The 23,284-nt window shown below is 42.3% G+C and overlaps 1 long non-coding RNA gene across 1 annotated transcript; it reads right to left on the reverse strand.

Moving 5' to 3' along the window:
* Positions 1-1,731: 1,731 nt before the first annotated feature.
* On the reverse strand, positions 1,732-4,108 carry LOC103104989 (uncharacterized). Its single transcript, XR_465778.3, has 3 exons — positions 4,057-4,108; positions 3,822-3,932; positions 1,732-2,696 (listed from the first exon to the last, which is right to left on the reverse strand). It is a non-coding gene; the product is annotated as an uncharacterized LOC103104989 (long non-coding RNA).
* Between the last annotated feature and the right edge of the window lie 19,176 nt (positions 4,109-23,284).

Here is a 23,284-nt window from a genome sequence, read left to right on the forward strand (position 1 = left end):
TGCAGGACTGACTGCCTCCCTGAACAGAGAAAAGTTCAGGGTTTTTATATCCTAAAGGAAGGGGTTGGGGGTAGCTGGTGTAGTAAGGGATTTCCAGCAGGGCATAGCAGGGCGAGCTGACAGCACGGGACCCTGCAGACCAACATTCCACTCAAAACTCCCAGAAACTGTGACTGGAGACAGAGAAGTTGCAGAAAGCAGTTGGTGGACCCTGGAAGAGTAAGACTGCTTTCCTCTGGCAGTCAAGAGTGCCCATGAGTACTCTCTGGTTATTTCTGGGGTGGACTCAGAGAGCCAGTGGTTCCTTTTCCTTTGGGCTTCCTTGTTTCCTGCCTGTCCCTGCTACTGGAGCTGGTGCTACTGCTGTGGAGTAGATTTCATCTGAGCTCTTACTGGGAATGCTGCTGCTTGACCCAAAGGAGGACTCTAGTGTTATGAGAATCTTTGGCCCAGTTGTCCCTGGCCCTGATCCTAATAAAACCCCTTAACTTTAAGTATTATTAGAAATTTAGTTTAGAATAGTTATATAAGCATAAAGGGTTTATTGTCTAAGTGGGTTATAAGTTAGCTATTCCCTGGTCCCTTTTCCTTTTTCTCCCTTTAGATAAATAAACTGTTAATTTATATATATATATATAATTTGAACCCTTCCTTTAACTCTCCCCATAACACTGGGTAACTCAGTGGATTGAGAGCCAGGCCTAGAGATGGGAGGTCCTAGGTTCAAATCTGACTTCAGACATTTCCTAGCTGTGTGACCCTGGGCAAGTCACTTGACCCCCATTGCCTAGCCCTTACCACTCTTCTGCCTTGGAGCCAATACACAGTATTGATTCCAAGATGAAAGGTAAGGGTTTAAATAAATAAATAAATTCATTAATTAATTGGTTAAAAAATAGAGGAAGGGGTCTATTGTGACTTGGAGAGGAAAAGTGGGGAGGGGGATGAACAATGAGAACAAACAGGGAAGGGGCAGTCAAGGGAGAATAGGTAACAGAATAGGTGCCTTTGGGTCTGGGAGCTTAAACATCAGCACACATCGTGTATGACATCCTGATCATAAGCTAATGTTCGAGATCATAAGTGATGTTTGAGATGTAAAGATTATAAAGGTGGGCAAGTTATCTAGAGAAACCTAGTAAGTATGTTTGAGATGTAAACAAGAGCTATCCCCTTGGGCTAAGACCCTCAACTTAAAGCTAGTGTAAATACATCCAAAGCTTAGAGGAAGAGGATCCTATGTTTTTTCAGCTGCCAGCACTGCAAGGTGAATTTCTCAGGTAATCATTGACCTGTGGTCTCTCTAGGAAGAACATCCCAGTGTTCAGGGAGAGACTGTAAATCAGGGCAAGAGATCTCAGAAAAAAATGTAAGAATCTTTGGACTGTATGAATAGTATGATACTTCTCCATATCCCTCCCCTGCTCCCCACCAAAAGGAAAAGAGCCTTGATAGCCTATTTCTTTTCTTTTTTTAAACCCTTACCTTCCTCCTTAGAATCAATACTGTGTATTGGCTCCAAGGCAGAATAATGGTAAGGGCTAGGCAATGGGGGTAAAGTGACTTGCCCAGGGTCACGCAACTGGGAAGTGTCTGAGGTTACATTTGAACCCAGAACCTCCCATCTCTAGGTCTGGCTCTCAATCCACTGAGTCACCCAGCTGCCCCCTCTTCTGGTCCCTTTCTTATCAGTTCCCGTGGGTTCAAGGATCATACATCTATGTGGATGGCCAAGAGATATATAAATCCAGCCCTTTTTTTTTCCTGAGTCCTATCTCCTCTTGTCAACTACCTTTTGGACATTTTGAGCAGGATGTCCCATACCCATCTTTTTTTTTTTTAATCCTTACCTTCTGCCTTAGAATCAATATCATGACTTGTTCAGGGTCACACAGTTGGGAAGTGTCCAAGGCTATATTTGAACCCAGAACCTCCTGTCTCTAGGCCTGGCTCTCAAACCACTGAGCCACTTAGCTGCCCCCAAGAGAGCCTATTTCTAAAAGAAACTACCCAGATCTCTTATAACCAAAGGACAAAGTGTAAATAGATAGAGTCCACAAGACAAATCCTCAAAGAAAACCCTCAAATGAAAAGTCCCAGAAACATCATAAACAAAATCCAGAATCTCCAGGTCAAAGCATTCGAGCCTCCAGAGAGAAATAATTCATGTATTGAGGAGTCAAAGTCAAGATCACCCAGTATTCAGTAGCCATCACCATACCAAGGCACCCTCAGACCCACACCAGGACACTGCAATAGTAGAACAGATGCCAACTGGAAGCTTTTTCACCCACTACCAGCTGTGGAAAGGTCCAGGGCAGAGTAGGATCTTTGCATGGCTATTGCACATTCTGGTTAGGAAGTTCCAGGGTGGTGAGCTGAGAAAGAAGTTCAGGAACAGCAGCAGCAGCAGTGGTATGGCTCAGGCACAAAGCAGGGTCTTACTTGCCAATGCAAACCCAGCCCCAGAGGAATTAGCAGTGTAGGACCAAAAGGGAGTCTATTGTTTTGCCACTCCAGCCAACAGAGCTGTCCAGCTGGTTGATAAGAATAGAATTTAGTGGCTGTCTACCTGTGCATAGTCCCAAACCCAAGTCAGGAACTTGCAGAGATTAAACCAGGAAGGTAGCAATCAGATCTTGTCTTGGATCAGGCAACTTTAGGAATACCGAAAGCTTGCACAGCAGATCTTCAACCTGAAATGGTTGGAAAAATACAATAGTCAATACCCCAAGAAAGCAGCAATAGGACCAGCCTAGACCTTTCCCCTAGAAATGCCACAGAGCCCAGTTCTAATACCAAGTCTCTAGAAGAAGGAGTAAACTAAAATGAACTCTACCATAATGGGCTATTTATTATGGTGGCAAGGACAGCAAAACAGAAACAAAGAAGAGAATGAATCCAAAACATCTACAAGTATTTCCTCAGAGAAAAACACAGCTTGGGCACAAACTCAACTAGAATTTGTAGAAGAGATAATGAAAAGATTTTTTTTTAAGTTAAAAATATTTTTGTAAATAAAATGAGAGTGATTGAGGAAATAAACTGGAAAAAGAAACTAGAGCCAAAGAAGAAAGAATTGTAGAGAACAAACAGATTGGCACAAATGATATAAAACCTTGCCCAAGCAATAAACTCCCTAAAAAAATTAGAATGGAAAAAATAAAAACCAATGACTCCATGAAGCAACAAGAAATACTGAAACAAAGTCAAAAGACTGAAAGTATCTCAGAACAAAAATAATTGTTCTGGAAAAAAAAATGTAAGAATCTGTGGACTATATGAATACTAGGACTGCCCCCTCCCCCCTCCAAAAAAGAGGCACCTAGTCTGTTTCAAGAAATCTCAAAATAAACCACTCTTACAATCAGAGGGTAAAGTGTAAAATAGAATCCACAAGATGCATCTTCAAAGAAATCTTCAAATGGAAACTTCCAGGAACATCATAAACAAAATCCAGGGCCTCCAGATCAAAGAAAAAACTTGGCAAGCATCCAGAAAAAAAGAATTCAGTTACTGAGGAGTCAAAGTCAGGATCACACATGATTAAGTAGCCATCACTGTAAGGAAAGGGAGAGCTTGGAATATCATATTCCAAAAGGCAATGGATAGGGGCTTACAGCCAAAAATAATTCACCCAGCAAAATTGAGTATAATCCTATAAGGGAAAGAATGGATCTTTAATAAAACAGAGCACTTCCCAGTATTCCTGATGAATCAACCAGAACTGTAAAGAAGTTTAAACAGGGAATGGAGAGAAATATAAAAAGGTAAACATGAGGGAACAATGACAAAAGACTAAACAAAGATAAATGGCTTACATTCAATATGGGTAGATAATACATATGTCCCCCATGAATTCTGTCCTCAGGGGCCACACAGCAAGTTCCATTAGACAAGGCCTGAGAATGGCTCTGTTATGTATTGATGGTCTTAAGAAAAGAATGGAAAGAGAGAAAATGAATACACTGGGAGAAAAGGGAAAAGGGAAAGAAGTTTAGGTTAGGGAAAATCATTTCACATAATCAAGGTGAATCAATAGACATCTATACTTACAAGGAGAAGGGGGTAGATTGGGCCATCTGACACTTAAACCTCCCTCTCATCTGAACAAATCAAAAGAAGAAAGAACACACACAGATTATAGAAACACATTTCACTCAACAGGGAAATAATAGAGAAAAAGGAAAAGGGGAAATAGAAGGAGAGTAGATTAAGGGAGGAATTGTCCTAAGCAAAATTCATTCTAAGGATACACAAAATATTTGTAAGTCTTTTTGAGGTAACAAAGGATGGGAATCTGAGGAAGTTCCCATATATTAGAGAATAACTGAACAAGTTATGGCTTATCAATGTGATGGAATACTGTTGTGTTGAATTCTTATCAGCCTAAAAACCAACTAAGATTCCAGAGGACTAATGATGAATCATGCTTCCCACCTCCTGATAGAAAGGTGAAGGACTCAGAATGGAGAATGAAACAACTTTTTTTTTAATAGGGTCAATGTGGAAATTTGGTTTGATTGACCATACATACATATATATGTATATAGAATGAGTTTTGTTTCTCTTATGTTTTCAGTGAGAGAGGGGGATTGGGTTGGGAAAGTGAGAAGGTGGATCTTAGTTGATTAAATCAAAATAGATTTTTTTAAATTCCCCCAAAGACAATCCTGCTTGCTCTCCTCCTATTAAATTCTGACCTTCACTTCTCCATTTACACCACCTAACCAATCCTTTCTGGGCCATCCATCCATCTTCATGTCCAGCAATAAATGTTTATTGATTGATTGTCATCATAATTTAAGAAATAGACTTTTTTATCCATTTGGTCTTTCCTGTATAGATGGTCAGGCCAAAATATGTTTCAGAAGTCTCTATAATGTTCTGATTGATAAAATCAGCATAATGTCATCTACAGATAAGAATGTTCGGAGCATCTCACCATCCACAGGGAATCTCTAAAAAAAAAACTCTGGGCCAGATCTCCTTCATCACAATAGTGAATATTTTCTTTGAGCACAGATCTCCTTGTTTTATGCTTTATCTACTTTGAAACCAGGGATCAAATAGGGCTGTTTCTGCTATTATATTTTGGAAGGAGTCTTGAAGGATTTTAATGTGTTGGTGGGAGATGCTTTGAGGGAACAGGAAGGAAGATCAAGGGTAAGAAACCTAGAAAGACAGGAAGGAGCAAGATGGTGAAGGGCTCTAAATGGGAGCAGAGAATTCTCTATTGGATCCTGGGGGCAATAAGGAATCTTTGGAATTTACTGAGTAGGAAAATGACTTGAAGGGACCTAAGCTTTGGGGAAATCACCTTGGGCAGCTTGGTGGAGGGTGCATTAGAAGGGGAGAGACTTGAGTAAATGAACCCAACTAGGCTATTGCAATCACCTAGGCATGAGTTGAGGAGGACCTGAATACCAAAGTCAGGGTTGTATCAGTCGGGAGAAGGGGGCATGGAGGGATGATGACAGACCCCACCTTGAAGGGTGTTTGTGAGAATCACCTGAAATAGCAGAGTTCACCCACGGTACATTATTAACGTGAGAATGGTCCCAAAGAGGCAGTAGGTTTCCTGTTCTGGAAGTAGAGGCTGAATGACAGTGTCAGGGACACCGAAACTCCCAGGGTTGGAGACGCCCACTCCATCTCCTTAGGTCCTGGGATTCTGGGACATTTGGTGGGACCCTCCCCCTTCCAGTAAGGTAGGAGGCTCCGATTTCACAAAAACAACCACCCAAGTTCTTTTCCTGCCCCAAGGGGGTCCCGGCAGGCAGTAGCTGCTCCAGGACTGGAAGTCAGCTTCACCTGCTATTTCTAGATTCACCAGAAGCCTGACAGACTGGAAATCTCCTGAGGGAGCTGGTTCTGGCCAGATCCGCAAGCCAATCTGCCAGACTCCGGGGGTTCAGCTAAGGTTCAAAAAGGAAAAAACCCTCAACCACCAACAGCCTGCACCCCTGCGCCTCCCCCAGTAAGGAGCTCAGTTACCTTTGCCTTTGTTCCTGGTGATCAAGGAGGGATCCGGACAGCCGTGGGGGCTCTAGGGCCAGGGAAGAGAGAGATTCCTGCTTGGCACCAGAGGGCACAACCAGGACAAGTGGGTAGAAGGCACCAGGAGGCAGATTTCAGAGCTAGAGAAGGAAGAACTGTCCTAGCAGTGGGAGCTGTTTCCCAATGGAGTGGACTCTCTCCAGAGTGAGCTCCCTGTTCCTGGAGGCATTCAAGGTGCCTTGTTAGGGATACTGGAGAAAGGATCCTCAGAACTGACATTTAAATATACATGTACACAAGAGGACACAAACTGGCGGATTTTGTACCACCTTGTCAAATGTAATATGTACTTCTCTTATTTTATTTGTTTGAGAATTGAATAAAATATTAAACAATGTCAAAATAGAATCTTTAACATAAGCCTCAGTTATTTTTATTATATCTACGTGTTATATATTTAATATGTGGCCCTTTTATTTTTCATATATTTATCATCTACTTAAGATATAATATTTAATGTTTTTGTTTACTATATTTATTATATATTTCAGATAGACTTTGACAACATGGATTCTAGAAACCCCAAACTTGTAGCCTAGTAAGACCTGATGAACCCCAAATTTGGGGTCTCTAGATTCCATGTTGACAGCTTCTTTTATTTTTGTTTACAAACTATTTAACATATTTAATATTTAATATAAAAGTTGCGTAATATGTTTATAGATTAATATTTACTATAATCTTTTATTTTAATATATTTATTATGTGTAATATTTCTTTTCTTTTTATTTACAAACTATGTAATAGAAATTCATAGTTTCCTACTCCAACCCTCTTTTTTATTCTTAGTATATTGAGACATTTATGTTTGTTGATGGGTAGTAAATTCATGATAAAAAGAAAAAAACATTTTTAAAGAATCTATGCAAGCCAGACTGCCAAAGAGGAGAGTTGTGGTTGTGATGGGAGGTGGGGGAGGGACACAGATAAATGATCACTGACTTTGTTCTTTCTTTCTTTCTTTCTTTCTTTCTTTCTTTCTTTCTTTCTTTCTTTCTTTCTTTCTTTCTTTCTTTCTTTCTTTCTTTCTTTCTTTCTTTCTTTCTTTCTTCCTTCCTTTCTTTCTTTCTTTCTTCCTTTCTTTCTTTCTTTCTTCCTTCCTTCCTTTCTTTCTTTCTTTCTTTCTTTCTTTCTTTCTTTCTTTCTTTCTTTCTTTCTTTCTTTCTTTCTTTCTTTCTTTCTTTCTTTCTTTCTTCTTTCTTTCTTTCTTTCTTTCTTTCTTTCTTTCTTTCTTTCTTTCTTTCTTTCTTTCTTCCTTCCTTTCTTTCTTCCTTCCTTCCTTCCTTCCTTTCTTTCTTTCTTTCCTTCTTTCTTTCTTTCTTTCTTTCTTTCTTTCTTTCTTTCTTTCTTTCTTTCTTTCTTTCTTTCTTTCTTTCTTTCTTTCTTTCTTTCTTTCTTTCTTTCTTTCTTTCTTTCTTTCTTTCTTTCTTTCTTCCTTCCTTTCTTTCTTCCTTCCTTCCTTCCTTCCTTTCTTCTTTCTTTCTTTCTTTCTTTCTTTCTTTCTTTCTTTCTTTCTTTCTTTCTTTCTTTCTTTCTTTCTTTCTTCCTTCCTTCCTTCCTTCCTTCCTTCCTTCCTTCCTTCCTTCCTTCCTTCCTTCCTTCCTTCCTTCCTTCCTTCCTTCCTTTCTTTCTTCCTTTCTTTCTTTCTTTCTTTCTTTCTTTCTTTCTTTCTTTCTTTCTTTCTTTCTTTCTTTCTTTCTTTCTTTCTTTCCTTCTTTCTTTCTTTCTTTCTTTCTTTCTTTCTTTCTTTCTTTCTTTCTTTCTTTCTTTCTTTCTTTCTTTCTTTCTTTCTTTCTTTCTTTCTTTCTTTCTTTCTTTCTTTCTTTCTTTCTTTCTTTCTTTCCTTCTTTCTTTCTTTCTTTCTGGCTTCTGGCTTCTAAGAAACCTTCTAAGATTCTTTTCAATTTAAAGATAAGCCTCCATTATCTCCCACAGAGTGTCCCTTCAGTCCAAAGGTTTTTAAGTTGTTTTTATGCTGGGGATCCCATTGGAAGTCTGATGAAGTCTGTGGACCCTTTCTCAGAATGTTTTATTTTTTTAAGTCATGTTTGAATGAAATGTTAATTTCAGTTTGAGAGCATTGGAAATAGAGATACATTTTTTCCCACCCAAGGTGTGAATATAGGTGAATCTATATTCAATGAAATCTCCTTTAGAGGTCCTTAGATTCCCAAGGTCACAATCTCTGCTCTAGTGTCTTATCTCTTTGAAAACTAAGACTTCTTTTTGGGGGGCAGCTAGGTGGCCCAGGGAATGGAGAGGGAGCCAGACCTGGAGATGGGAGGTCCTGGGTTCAAATTTGTCCTCAGACACTTCCTAGTTATGTGACCTTGGCCAAGTCACTTAATCCCTTATTGCTCTTTTGCCTTGGAACTGATACTTAATATTGATTCTAAGATTTCTAAGGGGGTTTACGTGTGTGTATGTGCCTCTGTGTGTGTTTTATTAGTCATTGCTGCCATTCCTGGGTCTTCTGTGTTTATCTGCTCATAGATGGAGGTTGGGGTTGGTGGTGATAAGGAAGGCGAATCTTCTCCACAATGATTCTTCCCTTGGTGGTGGTTACAGGAGCTGGGCTGGAAGCAGGTCTGGTGACATGGGGAGCACTGCTATTCCCAAGGCTCTTGGGTTCAGGGTCCTCCATTATCTCCGTCAGGGTCTGAGATGATGATGGTGGCCTGGCTTGCCTGACATGCTCTGCCTCCTGCTCCATGATGATACTCATGACAGTGATAGCCAGTCCCAAAGGAATTGACAAAATATCTTTTTTTAATTTATTCACAAAAACCTTCCTTTCCATTGTAAGATTAAAATGAATATCCAATAACTCCAAGTATTATATTTTTTAAGATTTATTACACAAGGGCAGAATTACAGAAACACACCATTATTTCATCTGATGCTCAGAAGACTCCTATGAAGGAGGCAGCTGAAGTTGCTTCCCCCACTTTACAGGGGGGGTAACTGAGGCCCCCAGAAGGAAAAGGTCACAGAACCCTGAGGTGGTCTCCGGGCCCTCCCAGACCTCTTGACCCCCCAGTCACCATCCCAGTGGTGGGTGATGAAGACTTAGAGACTGCATTCAACTGACCAATATGTGGAGAGGCTGGACTTGGCCCTGGGAAACACGACTTTCAGATCTGTACAGTATGTTACTGAGTGAAGTAAATGGGCGGCAGACACCCGGTTCTCTTGCCAGGCTTTTGCTGAAGGGATGTGATTTCTCTGGCCCAGAGGACAAAGCCAGGCCCTGCTAATCCCCCTAGTTGGTACAGAGGGAGGATGAGGACAGAGAAGGTGAAGCTGGGTCACTGGCTGGGGAAGGAAGATGGAACCCCGGACTTACCACTCAGCCTCCTTCCAGCTGACTCTGAAATAGGTTTTCTAGCTTAAACGCAGCCCTTTGGCTCTTTCCCCAAAGCCCTTGTCCCTTGTCCCAGCCCTCCTTCCCCACATTTCAAGAGCTCATAGACCACAGGAGACCAAGGGGAACTTAGCTGAAAATGGGGAGGTCTTTGGGGATCTGGGAAAATGAAGATGTCCAGGGCTGGGTTTGGGCATTCTAGAGCTGGGTCTAGCAGAGGGGGCACTAAGGAAAATAGCCCTTCCTGGGTCTTAAACCAGAAAGAAGAGCCCAAGAGGGGAAATAGGGAGAATTTCCCAAAGGGGTTGGGGGCAGATGTCCAACTGTCCTTCCATCCAAGAGCCCTCCCAGCTCCAACATTCTCTGTTCTAAGTTCCCTCCCAGCTCTGACATTCCCTGTTCTAAGGACTCTCCCAGCTCCAACATTCTCTGTTCTAAGCTCCCTCCCAGCCCTGACATTCTCTGTTCTAAGGTCTCTCCAGCTCTGACATTCTCTGTTCTAAGGACTCTCCCAGCTCTGACATTCTCTGTTCTAAGGTCCCTCCCAGCTCTGACATTCTCTGTTCTAAGGTCCCTCCCAGCTCTGACATTCTCTGTTCTAAGGTCCCTCCCAGCTCCAACATTCTCTGTTCTAAGTTCCCTCCCAGCTCTGACATTCTCTGTTCTAAGCTCCCTCCCAGCTCTGACATTCTCTGTTCTAAAGACCCTCCCAGCTGACATTCTCTGTTCTAAGCTCCCTCCCAGCTCTGACATTCTCTGTTCTAAGGACTCTCCCAGCTCTGACATTCTCTGCTCTAAGGTCTCTCCCAGCTCTGACATGCTCTGTTCTAAGCTCCCTCCCAGCTCTAACATTCTCTGTTCTAAGGTCTCTCCCAGCTCCAACATTCTCTGTTCTAAGCTCCCTCCCAGCCCTGACATTCTCTGTTCTAAGGTCTCTCCAGCTCTGACATTCTCTGTTCTAAGCTCCCTCCCAGCTCTGACATTCTCTGTTCTAAGGACTCTCCCAGCTCTGACATTCTCTGTTCTAAGGTCCCTCCCAGCTCTGACATTCTCTGTTCTAAGGTCCCTCCCAGCTCCAACATTCTCTGTTCTAAGTTCCCTCCCAGCTCTGACATTCTCTGTTCTAAGGTCCCTCCCAGCTCTGACATTCTCTGTTCTAAGGTCTCTCCAGCTCTGACATTCTCTGTTCTAAGCTCCCTCCCAGCTCTGACATTCTCTGTTCTAAAGACCCTCCCAGCTGACATTCTCTGTTCTAAGCTCCCTCCCAGCTCTGACATTCTCTGTTCTAAGGACTCTCCCAGCTCTGACATTCTCTGCTCTAAGGTCTCTCCCAGCTCTGACATGCTCTGTTCTAAGCTCCCTCCCAGCTCTAACATTCTCTGTTCTAAGGTCTCTCCCAGCTGACATCCTGTTCTATGATCTCTCCCAGCTCTGACACTCTCTGTTCTAAGGACTCTCCTAGCTCTGACATTCTCTGTTCTAAGCTCCCTCCCAGCTCTGACATTCTCTGTTCTAAGCTCTTTCCCAGCTCTGACATTCTCTGTTCTAAGGACTCTTCCAGCTCTGACATTCTCTGTTCTAAGCTCTTTCCCAGCTCTGACATTCTCTGTTCTAAGGACTCTTCCAGCTCTGACATTCTCTGTTCTAAGGGCCGTCCCACATCTTGTATTCTGTATTCTAAAAATCATAGGACTCTAAGAGACTTCAGGACTGAACCCAGTCCTGATTCATTTTACAGATGAGGAAAATGAGACTGAAAAAGGTTAAATAACTTATCCACACAACTAATAAGTGTCTTCTAAGGGTCCTCTCATCATGTGTTAGAAAATATTCTTCCTCTTCACCTCTCCCTCCTGAATTCCCTACTTCTCTTTAGACTCAATATAAATGTTCCCTCCTTCTTGAAGCTTTTCCTCATCCCTCCAGCTGTTAGTGTCTTACTCCTGAGATCACACTGTTACTGTTCAGTAAGTTTTTCAGTAGTGTCCAACCCTTCCCAACCCCTTTTGGGGTTTTCTTGGCAAAGCTACTGGAGTGGTTTGCCTTTTCCTTCTCCAGTTCATTTTATAGATGAGGAAACTAAGGTAAACAGGATGGAGTCATTTGCCCAGAGTCACCCAGCTAAGAAGTGAACTGAAGTGGTTTGCCATTTCCTTCTCTAGTTCATTTTACAGATGAGGAAACTGAGGCAAACAGGGTTGAATGACTTGCCCAGAGTCACACAGCTCATAAGTGTCTGAGGCCACATTTGAACTCGTGCCTTCTTGACCCCAGCCTGGAGCTCTCTCCACTGCACCACCTAGCTGTCCTCCTCTATTAGCTCTCTTTCATTTTTTCCTAATATATAGACACGTCTCCCCCAATAAGACATAAGATCCTTGACCACTTTGTTTTGTCTTCAATTTCCTGGCGCGGTACCTAAGATACACAAAAATAAACACTTGTCAAGTTGATTCTTTCTTTGGATGAGTCATTCTATAGCTGCCAGCCACTACATTCCTATGACAACTGAGCATGAACCCCATTTTATTTCTATGACACTGCAGGAGGCAGGAGAGGGAGATGGGAGAATCAGGAGGCTTCTTCCTCACATCCCAGCTTCTGAATGTGGCAGCAGACTCAGTTCCTGGCCCCACCGCCTACAGACAAACCTTCACCCTGGCTGGGAAAGGGTCCTGGGCTCCCAGGATCCTACTGGGTCTCCATCATCCCTCCTCTGGGTGAGCTCTGACCTTGAGCAGCTGCAGCTCTCCTTTTCTGCCCAGGCATTTTTGGACCTTGGATAGATATCCAGTTCTCCAATCTCAGTCCTTCTGAGCATGTGTCGTCCACAGTCTGTCTTCCAGCTTGGTGACCTGGCCTGACTCTGGTCTATCAATGATCCTGTCTAGTTCTTGTTCCTGCATTACTATTTCCATGTTGCCTCTTGCTTTCCCCTGGAAGCTCCTTTAAAGAAGGACTGTCTTTTTTTGTCTTTCTTTGCATCCCTAGCACTTGACACACTATAGCTGCTTAATAAATGCTGGTTGAGGGGGCAGCTGGGTAGCTCCGTGGATTGAGTGCCAGGCCTAGAGACAGGAAGTCCTAGGTTCAAATCTGGCCTCAGACACTTCCCAGCTGTGTGACCCTGGGCAAGTCACTTAACCCCCATCGCCTAGCCCTTACCACTCTTTTGCCTTGGAACCAATACACAGTACTGACTCCAAGATGGAAGGTAAGGGTTTAAAAAAAATAAAAAATAAAAATAAATAAATGCTGGTTGATTTTGTCTAAGGGACAGCTAGGTGGTGCGATGGCCAGAATATCTGTAGGGCTTGGAGTCAGGAAAACATCTTTTGGAGTTCAAATCTGGCCTCAGACACTATCTGTGTGATGCTGGCCAAGTCACTTAACTCTGTTTGCTTCAGTTTCTTCATCTGTCAAATGAGATGGAAAAGGAAATGGCAAACCACTTTAATATCTTTGCCAAGAAAATCCCAAATCAGTCATGAAGAGCAGAACACAGCTGAGAGGACTGAACAGACTCAGGTCTAAGGGTATGAATGTGGCCCCAACCATAGTCCATAACTTATCGGACCAGGGTTTACCTTCTTTCCATTGAGAAAGCTAATCTCTTTCCCAGTTTCCCATGACCTGAAAGGATTGCTTAAACTCATATGGATTAAGTGAACTCTTCAGGGAAAACAAACATTTGCTTTGAAACTCTCTAAGTGAATTAAAAATGTATATAAAAAAGAAAAATGAATAAGAAGAAACTCAGTGAATTAAAAATATATGAAAAAGAAAGAACGAATAAAAAGAAACTCTAAGTGAATTAAAAATATATAGAAAAAGAAAAAATGAATAAAAAGAAAGTAAGTGAATTTAAAATATATTAAAAAATGAATAAAAAGAAATTCTTTAAATGAATTAAATATATATATATAAATAAACTAATAAGAAGAAACTCTTTAAGTGAATTAAAAAATACATTTAAAAAGGGGGCATCTGGGTGGATCAGTGGATTGAGAACCAGGCCTAGAGATGGGAAGTCCTGGGTTCAAATCTGGACTCAGAACCTTCGCAGATGTGTGACCCTGGGTAAGTATAATATTGAAATCACTTTAAAAGACTGATATATGTTCATTTAAGGTCGCCAAGGAATTCACTTATGAAATTCCTAAATGAAACACTCAAGTCAGAATGGAGTTTTATGGTAATTTAATTACAACGGGAGTAAGAAAGAAGAAGAGGGAGAGAAGGAAGAGGTTAACTCAACCTTCTGGCAGAGCCAGAGGGAGTTTAGGCCTTGGAGGGCCAAGGCAGGGAAGGGAATCAGTCCTTTCACTCACATGACCGATCTGAAGGAAAGCTGCTTGTGGGTCTCCTCCCTGCTTGAGCTCCTAGAACCAACTGCCACCTAGCCCTGTCCACAGGAAGTGAGTGAACTCCAGAGGCTGTTCTATACCTCACTTCCTGTGCCTCACATGTGCCAATGGAAGCTCAAGGTTGGCTTAGGACAGCCCAGGGGGGCAATTAGCTATTTCTGATTTGTCATTGACTAGCACATGCCCGTGTAGTGTGGGTGTGCACAATTTTGGGTGCTAGACTGAACAAGATGGAGAAAATTAAAAAATCACACAAGTCACTTGACCCCCATTGCCTAGCCCTTGCCACTCTTCTGCCTTGAAACCAATAGTTAATATTGATAAAAGATAAGGGTTTAAAAATTATTACTATGGGGGAAGCTGGGTGGCTCTCAGGGACAATCATTTTTTGGTGTGAGGAGCAACAAACATTTCATAAATGCCAACTTGGTATAAGATACAATTCTGGAGGGGCAGCTGGGTAGCTCAGTGGATTAAGAGCCAGGTCTGCAGTCACGAAGTCCTGGGTTCAAATTTGGTCTCAGACACTTCCCAGCTGTGTGACCCTGGACAAGTCACTTGACCCCCATTGCCTAGCCCTTACCACTTTTCTGCCTTGGAGCCAATACACAGTATTGATTCTAAGATGGAAGGTAAGGGGTTAAAAAAATATATATATATATATAAAAGGAAAAAATTAATAAAAAGAAACTCTTTAAGTGGTCAGCAATTCCCCACTCCTAATGAAGTAGGAAATCTCAACTCTCCTTCCACCTCCCAGTCTAGGAGGGGTATTTCCTAAGGCCATATTTGTGGGGAACTGCCCCTCAAGTAATTTGATGTCAAAAAACCTAGAAGGGCCCTTCCCATGTGTGGAGTCCACCCTCCTTATTTTACAGATGAGGAAACTGAGGCAGAGAAATTCGGTGACTTGCCCAAGGTCATACAGTAAAGGATGGCCTCTATCTCAGTTCTCCACATTCCTTTCTGTTGGCACCTGTAGCACCTACCACTTTATCTCCCTTGCCTCCTTCGAGGCTTTAACCACTTTGCAGATTCCTCCTAGGCTGGGACTCTTTGGTCAGGAACTAGCTTGGCATCTCCTGCAGGGATCTCTAGCCTGTACCCCCTACATCCTCCCTGGTCCTCAGGCATCTTTTCTGTGAAGCAGGGACTGTCCTCCCCCCACCTTCTCCTATTACACCATTAGGGTGGCCCTAGGCCACTCTCTTTACCTTAACTGCCACTTCCCCAACCCCCAGGCAATTCGGGGCCCACTTCCTGCTTTTCTCTGGCTCTTAGAGATGGCAGGAAAAAATAAGGCAGCCAAGCAGATTCCGGCAGGCAGCGTGCCCATTTCTATTTGTTTAGCTGCTGGTTTTTCAATCTACAGAGTGCTTTGATGGCTGTTATCTCATTGGAGTCTCACTACAGACCTACTGGAGAGGAAGGGCAGGGACTGCTATCCCTATTTTACAGGGGAGGAAATGGAGGTGCATCCAGGGTGAGAGACTTGGCCAAGGTCAAATGGAAAGTGAGGGAGCCAAAACTAATCCTAGCTCACATCGATTTGGGTGTGAGCTTATTTGATCCTCATCACACCTCAGGATCGGGATATTATTATTGTCTCCATTTTACAGGTGGGGAAACTGAGGCTGAAATCCATGAAGAGATATACCTAAGGTCTCCGGTAGAAAGTGTCTGAGATTGGGTTTGAGCTCAGGTCCAGTAATCTCTGTGCTGGGGAACTCACCTGCCTAGAGACTTCTCTCCTAAAAGTTTTCTACTGGACCTACACCTTAGTGGGAAGCCTAGTCTTCATTTGATTCTTTTCATAGCAGGATAGAAAGGCAATAAGCCGATATAGCACCTACTATGTGCCAGGCACTGCACTGAGTGCTTTATAAATATTATCTGATTTGAGCCTCACCACAACCTTGGAAAGTGAGATGCTAAAGATAGGTAGCAATAGATGCCATAGTTAACGCCACCCACCCACCTCTGAGTCTGGAAGATCTGAGTTCAAATTTAGTCTCATTTACTAGCTGTGGGACCCTGAGCAAGTCACTTAACCTCTGTTTCCTTCATTTTCAACTGTAAAATGAAAATCACAACAGCCTTTGTCATCCACTCATTTTTAAGTTGTGTCCAACTCTTTGTGACCCATTGGGGGTTTTCTCGGCATAGATACTGAAGTGGTTTGACATTTTCTTCTCCAGCTCACTCAACAAATGAAGAAACTGAGGTCAACAGGGTGAAGTGACTTGCTGAGAGTCACACAGCTCGTTTGCCATTTTCTTCTCTAGTTCATTTGACAAATGAGGAAACTGAGACCAACAAGGTTCAGTGACTTGCCCAGGGTCACACAGCTCATTTGCCATTTTCTTCTCTAGCTTATTTGACAGATGAGGAAACTGAGGCCAACAGGGTGAAGTGACTGGCTCAGGATCACACAGCTAGTAAATGACTGAGGTCGTATTTGAACTCAGGTCTTCCTGACTCCAGGCCACCTGGCTGCCCCATAACAGCCCCTACCTTCCAGATGTTGTGAGGATCAGAGATAGTATGTGTAGAATTCTCTTTCTAGGCTCTAAATCCAGGCTTACCCTCTCCCTTGTCCCCTCATTGATTAAACACTTAATAAATGGTTTTCCTTCATCAGTCTCATTATTAGAGCAGAGCAGGCACTCAGCCCAGCATGCACTGAATACATTTGAATGAAAGAATTCCGGCAGGGAAGGCAGCTGTCCTAGCCCCCTTCCCTCCCACCCCTCCATTCCGTATTTATCCCAAACAAACCCCGGAGGCTCCCTCAGAGTCCAGCCTCCAGAGCCTGCCTGGGGGCTGTTTACAGCCTAGCTGAGGCCCGCTAGCACAGGGGCCCCTCTGGACACTGGGTGGGAAGCTGTGGGTGCAGAATGCAGCTGGGAGCACAGCCAGTCTCCGCTGTACAGTACAAGGGCCTGGCCCAGGAATCAGGTGATGAAATGGAAACCAGTTTGTCCTGGAGGGGACAGGCCAGGAGATTCCAGATATACACAGCAGCAATCTGTCCCACACAACCACGACGGGGTCATGGAAAGCCGTGAAACAAACAGCTTCTATCAGTTGGCCAGCTGCTCCCTCAGGGGCTTCCTCACCTCACCCCGGCTCTGGGCGGCTGGACTCTGCCGCAACTCAGGACCAGAGACCAGACTGGAATGTTACTCGGACCTGTTTTGGCTCCCTGGCTCCCTAGGAGAACCTGCAAGGGCCTCTCACCCCCTTTCTGGGCCTCAGTTTCTTTAGCTGTAAAATAAAATAACGAAAGAAATATGAGAAAGAAAAATATCCAGTAAAGAATAAGTAAAATATATTTATATTAACATATAATAGAAACAAAAATGAAACAAAAATAAGCTAAAAAGTAAATCATAAAAAGAAGCAAAATAATAATACAAATATGACATGTTTATATTAATAGAATATAATATAAATAAAAATAAGTAAAAAAGTAACAATAAAATATAAGATATTCATATTAATATCTGATCATATAAATTTAAAAGGAGTAAAAAGTAATAAAAATTAGTAAAATAATAATATAAATATGACATGCTTATATTAATATATAATATAAATAAAAATAAGTTTAAAAGTAATAATAAAATATAACATTTATATTAATATATGATATATGATAACATAAATAAAAATGAGTAAAAAAGTAATAATAAGTAAAATAATAATATAAATATGACATGCTTATATTCATATAATATAAATAAATAATAATTTTAAGTGACAATAAAATAAGTAAATTGATAATAAAATATAACATTTATATGAATATATATTACATGATAATATAAATAAAAATAAGTTAAAAATTAAATAATAAAATAAGGAAAACGATACTAATATGACATGTTTATATTAATATATAATACAAATAAGTAAAAAAGTAATAACATATAACATTTTATATTAATATATGATAATATAAATGAAAAATGAGTAAAAAAGTAATAAATGAAATAATAATATAAACATGACATGCTTATATTAATATAATAATATAAATAAAAAAAATTTAAAGTAACAATAAAAACAAGTAACTTAATAATAAAAACGTAACATTTATATTAATATAATACATGATAATATAAATAAAAATGAGTTTAAAAGTAATCAAGTAAAATAATAATGCAAATATAGCATTCATATTAATATATGAGACATGATAATATAAATATGAAATAAAAATTGGTAAATAATAAAAATAATCCATAAAATAAATTCTGAGGGCTCTCTGGCGGATACATCCCATGCCCAAAGATCCTGAATCCCACGAGTTCAGAAGTCCCCAGAAGGGAGTTCAGGGGCCATTCAGCCTTGGCTGGAAGATTTTTAGTGGAGGGGGGAGAACCCAGGCAGCCCCTTCCATTTGGGGGCCAATCCGCTTGTGGAAAGGTTTTCCTGACCTCAAGCCTAAAAGTTCCTGGAATTCACTGATCCTTATTCTCTCTGGTACTAAACAAGTCTAATCCCTAGTCCAAAGATCAACTCTTCAAATATTTAAAGGCATCTGTCTTGTGAGTCTTCTCTTCTTCCAGCTAAGGGTCCCTCATTTCATCTTTTTTTAAACCCTTATTTTCTGTCTTAGTTACAACTCTAAGGCAGATGGGCAGGGACCAGGCAAACAGAGTTAAGTGACTTATCCAGGGTCACACAGCTAGGAAGTGTCTGAGGCCAGATTTGGACCCAGGACCCCCCATCTCCAAGCCTGGCTGTCTATCCACTGCACTACCCAGCTGCCCTTTTAACTAAGTTGTATGTATGTAGAAATCACATGCTGCAAATCTTAAAGCCGTGTGTAATTCCAGTTATTGTCGTTATTTTCGTTATTCTCTTATGGCATGTTCTCAAGACCTTTGCCCATGCTGACTGCTCTCCTCCGGATGTCCCCCAGCTCCTCAGTGCTTGGTGTGCCTAGCACTGAGCCCCACACTCCTAATATGGCCCGAGGAGGGTTGAGGACAGCAGGATTATCACCCGCTAGTCCTGGACACTCTGCTTCTCTCCATTCAGGCCAAGGTTCTATTCTAAAATCCCATCCGGTTGGTTAGACTCCCCTGAGCTGTGTCCTCAGCTTCCCTCCATTCTAGGATTCCAGCCTTTCCTGGGGGGTTTCTCTTCCCTCTTGCCCAACTCACTTGGTACAGTACGAGGGCAGCTTTTCCCAGCTTTACTCAAGGATGCCCCAGTCAAAGAACCAAGGCGTGGGCGTGAGCCAGAGAGGTAGTTAGGCTGGACACAGCCACCTACAGCCCTGCCTCCGAGCGAGCCCTGGCCATGGCAACAGTGCCTGCAGGCTTAACGAGGTCATTGTGGAGAGCATCCAAGGAGATAGCCAGAGAAGGTGCCAGACAGCCTTGGAGCAGACCTGTTCTGTTGTCCCTGACTAGCTGACCAGGGTTGCTTCTGATGGAAATTTCCAAAGGCTTGTTGGATATTGAAGGAGTTTACTGAAGTTTATTTTGTGATGGGTCACCCAGGACAGGTGCTTGGCTGTGTCCCAAGGGAGTCAGGGCTGGAAGGAAGGAAAAAAGGAAGGGAGAGAAAAAGAAAGAGACAGAGACAGAGACAGAGAGACAGAGACAGAGACAGAGAGAGAGAGAGAGAGAGAGAGAGAGAGAGAGAGAGAGAGAGAGAGAGGGAGAGGGAGAGGAGGGAGAGAGAGAGGAAGGAAGGAAGAAGAGAAAAAGAAAGGGAGAAAGAATGAAAAGGAGGGAAGGAGAAAGGAAGGGAGGAAAAATGAAATGAAGGGAAAAAGAAAGAAAGAAGGAAGGAAGGAAAGAAGGAAAGAAATGAAGAGAGGGAGGAAGGAAGGGAGGAAGAAGAGAAAGAGAAAGAAAGAAAGGGAGAAAGAATAAAAGGGAAAGAAGGAGAAAGGAAGGGAGGAAAATGGAAGGGAAAGAAAGGAAGGAAGGAAGAAAGAAAAGAGGGAGGAAGGAAGAGAGGAAGAAAGAAAGAAAGAAAGAAAGAAAGAAAGAAAGAAAGAAAGAAAGAAAGAAAGAAAGAAAGAAAGAAAGAAAGAAAGAAAGAAAGAACAGACAGAAAGAAAGAAAGAAAGACAGACAGAAAGAAAGAAAGAAGGAAAGACAGAAAGAAAGAAAGAAAGAAAGAAAGAAAGAAAGAAAGAAAGAAAGAAAGAAAGAAAGAAAGAAAGAAAGAAAGAAAGAAAGAAAGAAAGAAAGAAAGAAAGAAAGAAAGAAAGAAAGAAAGAAAGAAAGAAAGAAAGAAAGAAAAGAGGGAGGAAGGAAGGAAGGAAGGAAGGAAGGAAGGAAGGAAGGAAGGAAGGAAGGAAGGAAGGAAGGAAGGAAGGAAGGAAGGAAGGAAGGAAGGAAGGAAGGAAGGAAGGAAGGAAGGAAGGAAAGAAAGAAAGAAAGAAAGAAAGAAAGAAAGAAAGAAAGAAAGAAAGAAAGAAAGAAAGAAAGAAAGAAAGAAAGAAAGAAAGAGAGGGAGAGAGGGAGAGAGGAAGGAAAGGATAGGAAGGAAGATAAGAGGAAGAAAAGAGAGGCAAAAGAAAAGAAAAAAATTCCTGCCTCGAGGAATTTACATTCTACTGTTAGGGGAGGGAAGTAATAATCTATACACAGATTAAATCAATACCAAAAAATTTACTATGGGAGCAGAAGCCCCTGGGGGGATCTGAAAGAATTTTTAAAGAGGAGAGCAGTCCTGGAGGAAGCTTTAGGGTCGGAGAGGCTGGGGCAAGAAGGTGAGAGCACTGCATTTCCTGTGCAGATGGACGGAGGTGGGAGATGAAAGGCTGTGTACAAGAAACAGTAGACAGCAGTTTGGCTAGAAGGGGACTGCGTGGAACAGATCCCAAGTCTGGAAGGTGAGCTGGGTGTGGGACTTCCAGTGCCAAACCTCCGAGTTTGTATTTGATTCTGGAGATAATAGGGAGCAACTGAAGGTTTCGCTTGGAGACCAAACTCGTTTCTAAAAACATTTCGAAAACCATATTTCTATGAAATGGATTTCCTTCCTAGCTCTGTGCATTTTGTTTTATGTATTTAAAAACAGGCAGAACAAGAGTCCATGGACTTGTCCAGACCCCTAAAGGGTTCCATGACACAGACGTAGTTAAGAACCCCTTGGGTAGCCAACATTCTACAGAAGAGGCTGAGACCCTGAGAAAGGGCAAGGAACATCACTAGTAAGTAAGTGGAGTGGCGGGTTGGGGTGGAGGATGAAGTTGGTGTGTATGTAGGAGGAGGGTAAGACAGCTTGGTGGTGGCATAGAAAACAGAGAGCTCAACTGGGAATCAGGAAGATCTGAATTCAAATCTTGCCTCAGACACTAGCTCTGTGATGGGGGCAAGTCACTAAACCTCTCTCAACCTTAGTTTCCTCATCTGAAAAAAAATGGAGTTAATAGCAACTACTTCCTAGGGTTATTGTGAGAATCAACAGAGTCAGCATATATATATATAAAGCTTTTTTTTAACCCCTTACCTTCTGTTTTAGTATCAATTCCAAGACAGCTGGGCAAGGACTAGGCAGGTGGGGTGAAGTGACTTGCCTAGGGTCACACAACTAAGAAATGTCTATGGTCACATTCGAACCCAGGTCCTCCTAACTCCTGTCCGCTATGATACCATTTTTCAAATCATAAAGCAGAATATAAATACTACTTGAGACAATCTCCTTTCCCTTTCTCAGCAGCGGGCTCCAGGACTACTCTTCTGACTCCGGGAAATCCTAGCTTGGGAAGTATTGGAAACCCACTCTTCATTCTTGTGATGGCATGGTGGATAGAGGGCAGGCATGGAGTCCGGGAAACTCAGCTTCCCTAGTTCAAATCTGGACTCAGATACTCACTAGCTGTGCGACCCTGGACAAGCCCCTTCACCTTGTCTGCCTCAGTTTCCTCGTTTGTCAAGTGAACTGGAGAAGGAAATGGCAAACCGCTCCAGCATCTTTGCCAAGAAAACCCCAAACAGCTCAATAACAGTAAACTTGGTTCCTGGATCTTGGAGCTCTAGGCTGCATGAAATCGGAAGGAAACTCTGAACACCCCGGCTTGTTCCCAGTGGGCTTTGGGTGAGGCTGGAAGAGGGGTTCTAGGCTCGGTTCCACCAACCACTGACCATGGCAGATCCCTTCTGGGGAGAGCGTTGCTGGAGCCAACTGCTCACTTTCCACGGGGAACACTTACACCCAGGAAGGCTGCAGATACTCCAATTTGGGGTTTGACTTCTTGTTTTGTTGCTAGTGTCAACTTTAAAGAAAGGGATGGAGAAAATGTTAATAATTCACACTAACCCTAAAAGCGTCCTACGGAGGAGATCCGGCTGTTAAATATTTACAAGCACACTCCTCCAAAGTCTATACTCTTCTATAGGGTGCAAGCCAAGCCTGGCGATGAGACACCTGAGAAACCAAGACCTGGGACAGCCAGCACCCAAGGACTGCCGGACTTACCTCCGAAGAGGAGCTCCGACTATGGATGGCCACATAGCCCTGAGCTGGTGTGTTCTGCTTTGAGCCCCAGATTCTCATCTGTAAAATGGGAGATCTAAATCACACTTCCTAATTCCCAGAATTCTTCTAAGGAAAGTGTAGCAGGGTCCTTGTGGGACCCTGCTGGTCAGGGAAGTCCATTAAGGAAAACCCCACAGAAAGGACTTGGTGAATCTTTAATAGTAATATCAAGGTCAGTGGATAGAGAACCAGGCCTGGAGTTGGGAAGACCTGGGTTCAAATGTGATCCAAGATACTTCCTGGTGGTGTGACCTTGAACAAGTCACTTCATTTTAATTGCCTGGCCCTTCCTGCTCTTCTGCCTTGGAAATGATACTTAGTACCAATTATAAGACAGAAGGTCAGCGTTAAAAAAACAAACAAACAAAAGTAAGATCAAAATGGGGGCTATTATCCCATAGAGTGGACATGGCGGATCTGAAGCCATGGCCAGAGATCAGAAAAGAGAAAGGCTGAGGGTCCGAATGGAGAATGCTGCAGCTGGGTCCTAGCTATGGAATTTGTGGTCATTGATTGACAGTCCAGATTGTCTTTTAGAGGTCTGGGGATGGCTCCTGCTGCCCCAGGATTCCTGGTTCTTCAGAGGGCTTGACCTCAGATAAGCCCAGACACATTCTAGCTCCAGCTCTCTGAATGCCCTGGGAGGAATGTTATCAAGGGGATTCCTGTATGGGGAGGCAGGTGATAAGTCGGTGACCTCTGGGATTAGGGAGACAGATGTCAGGGAAGATACAGAGGCAGAGGACTCAGGTTCAAACACAGGTCATTTGATTTATGACCAAATGACCCTGGGCAAGTCACCTTATTCATTTATTCATTTATTTATTCATTCATTCATTCATTCATTCATTTGTTTGTTTATTTGTTTGTTCCTTTATTTATTTATTTATTTTTCTATTTTATTTTTTCCCAATCACATGTAAAAACAATAAAAACAATTTCTAACATTCTTTTTTTTTGGGGGGGGGGGTTCCAAATT

The sequence above is a fragment of the Monodelphis domestica genome, chromosome 3 (assembly GCF_027887165.1).
Source record: "Monodelphis domestica isolate mMonDom1 chromosome 3, mMonDom1.pri, whole genome shotgun sequence".
Classification (NCBI taxonomy): domain Eukaryota; kingdom Metazoa; phylum Chordata; class Mammalia; order Didelphimorphia; family Didelphidae; genus Monodelphis; species Monodelphis domestica.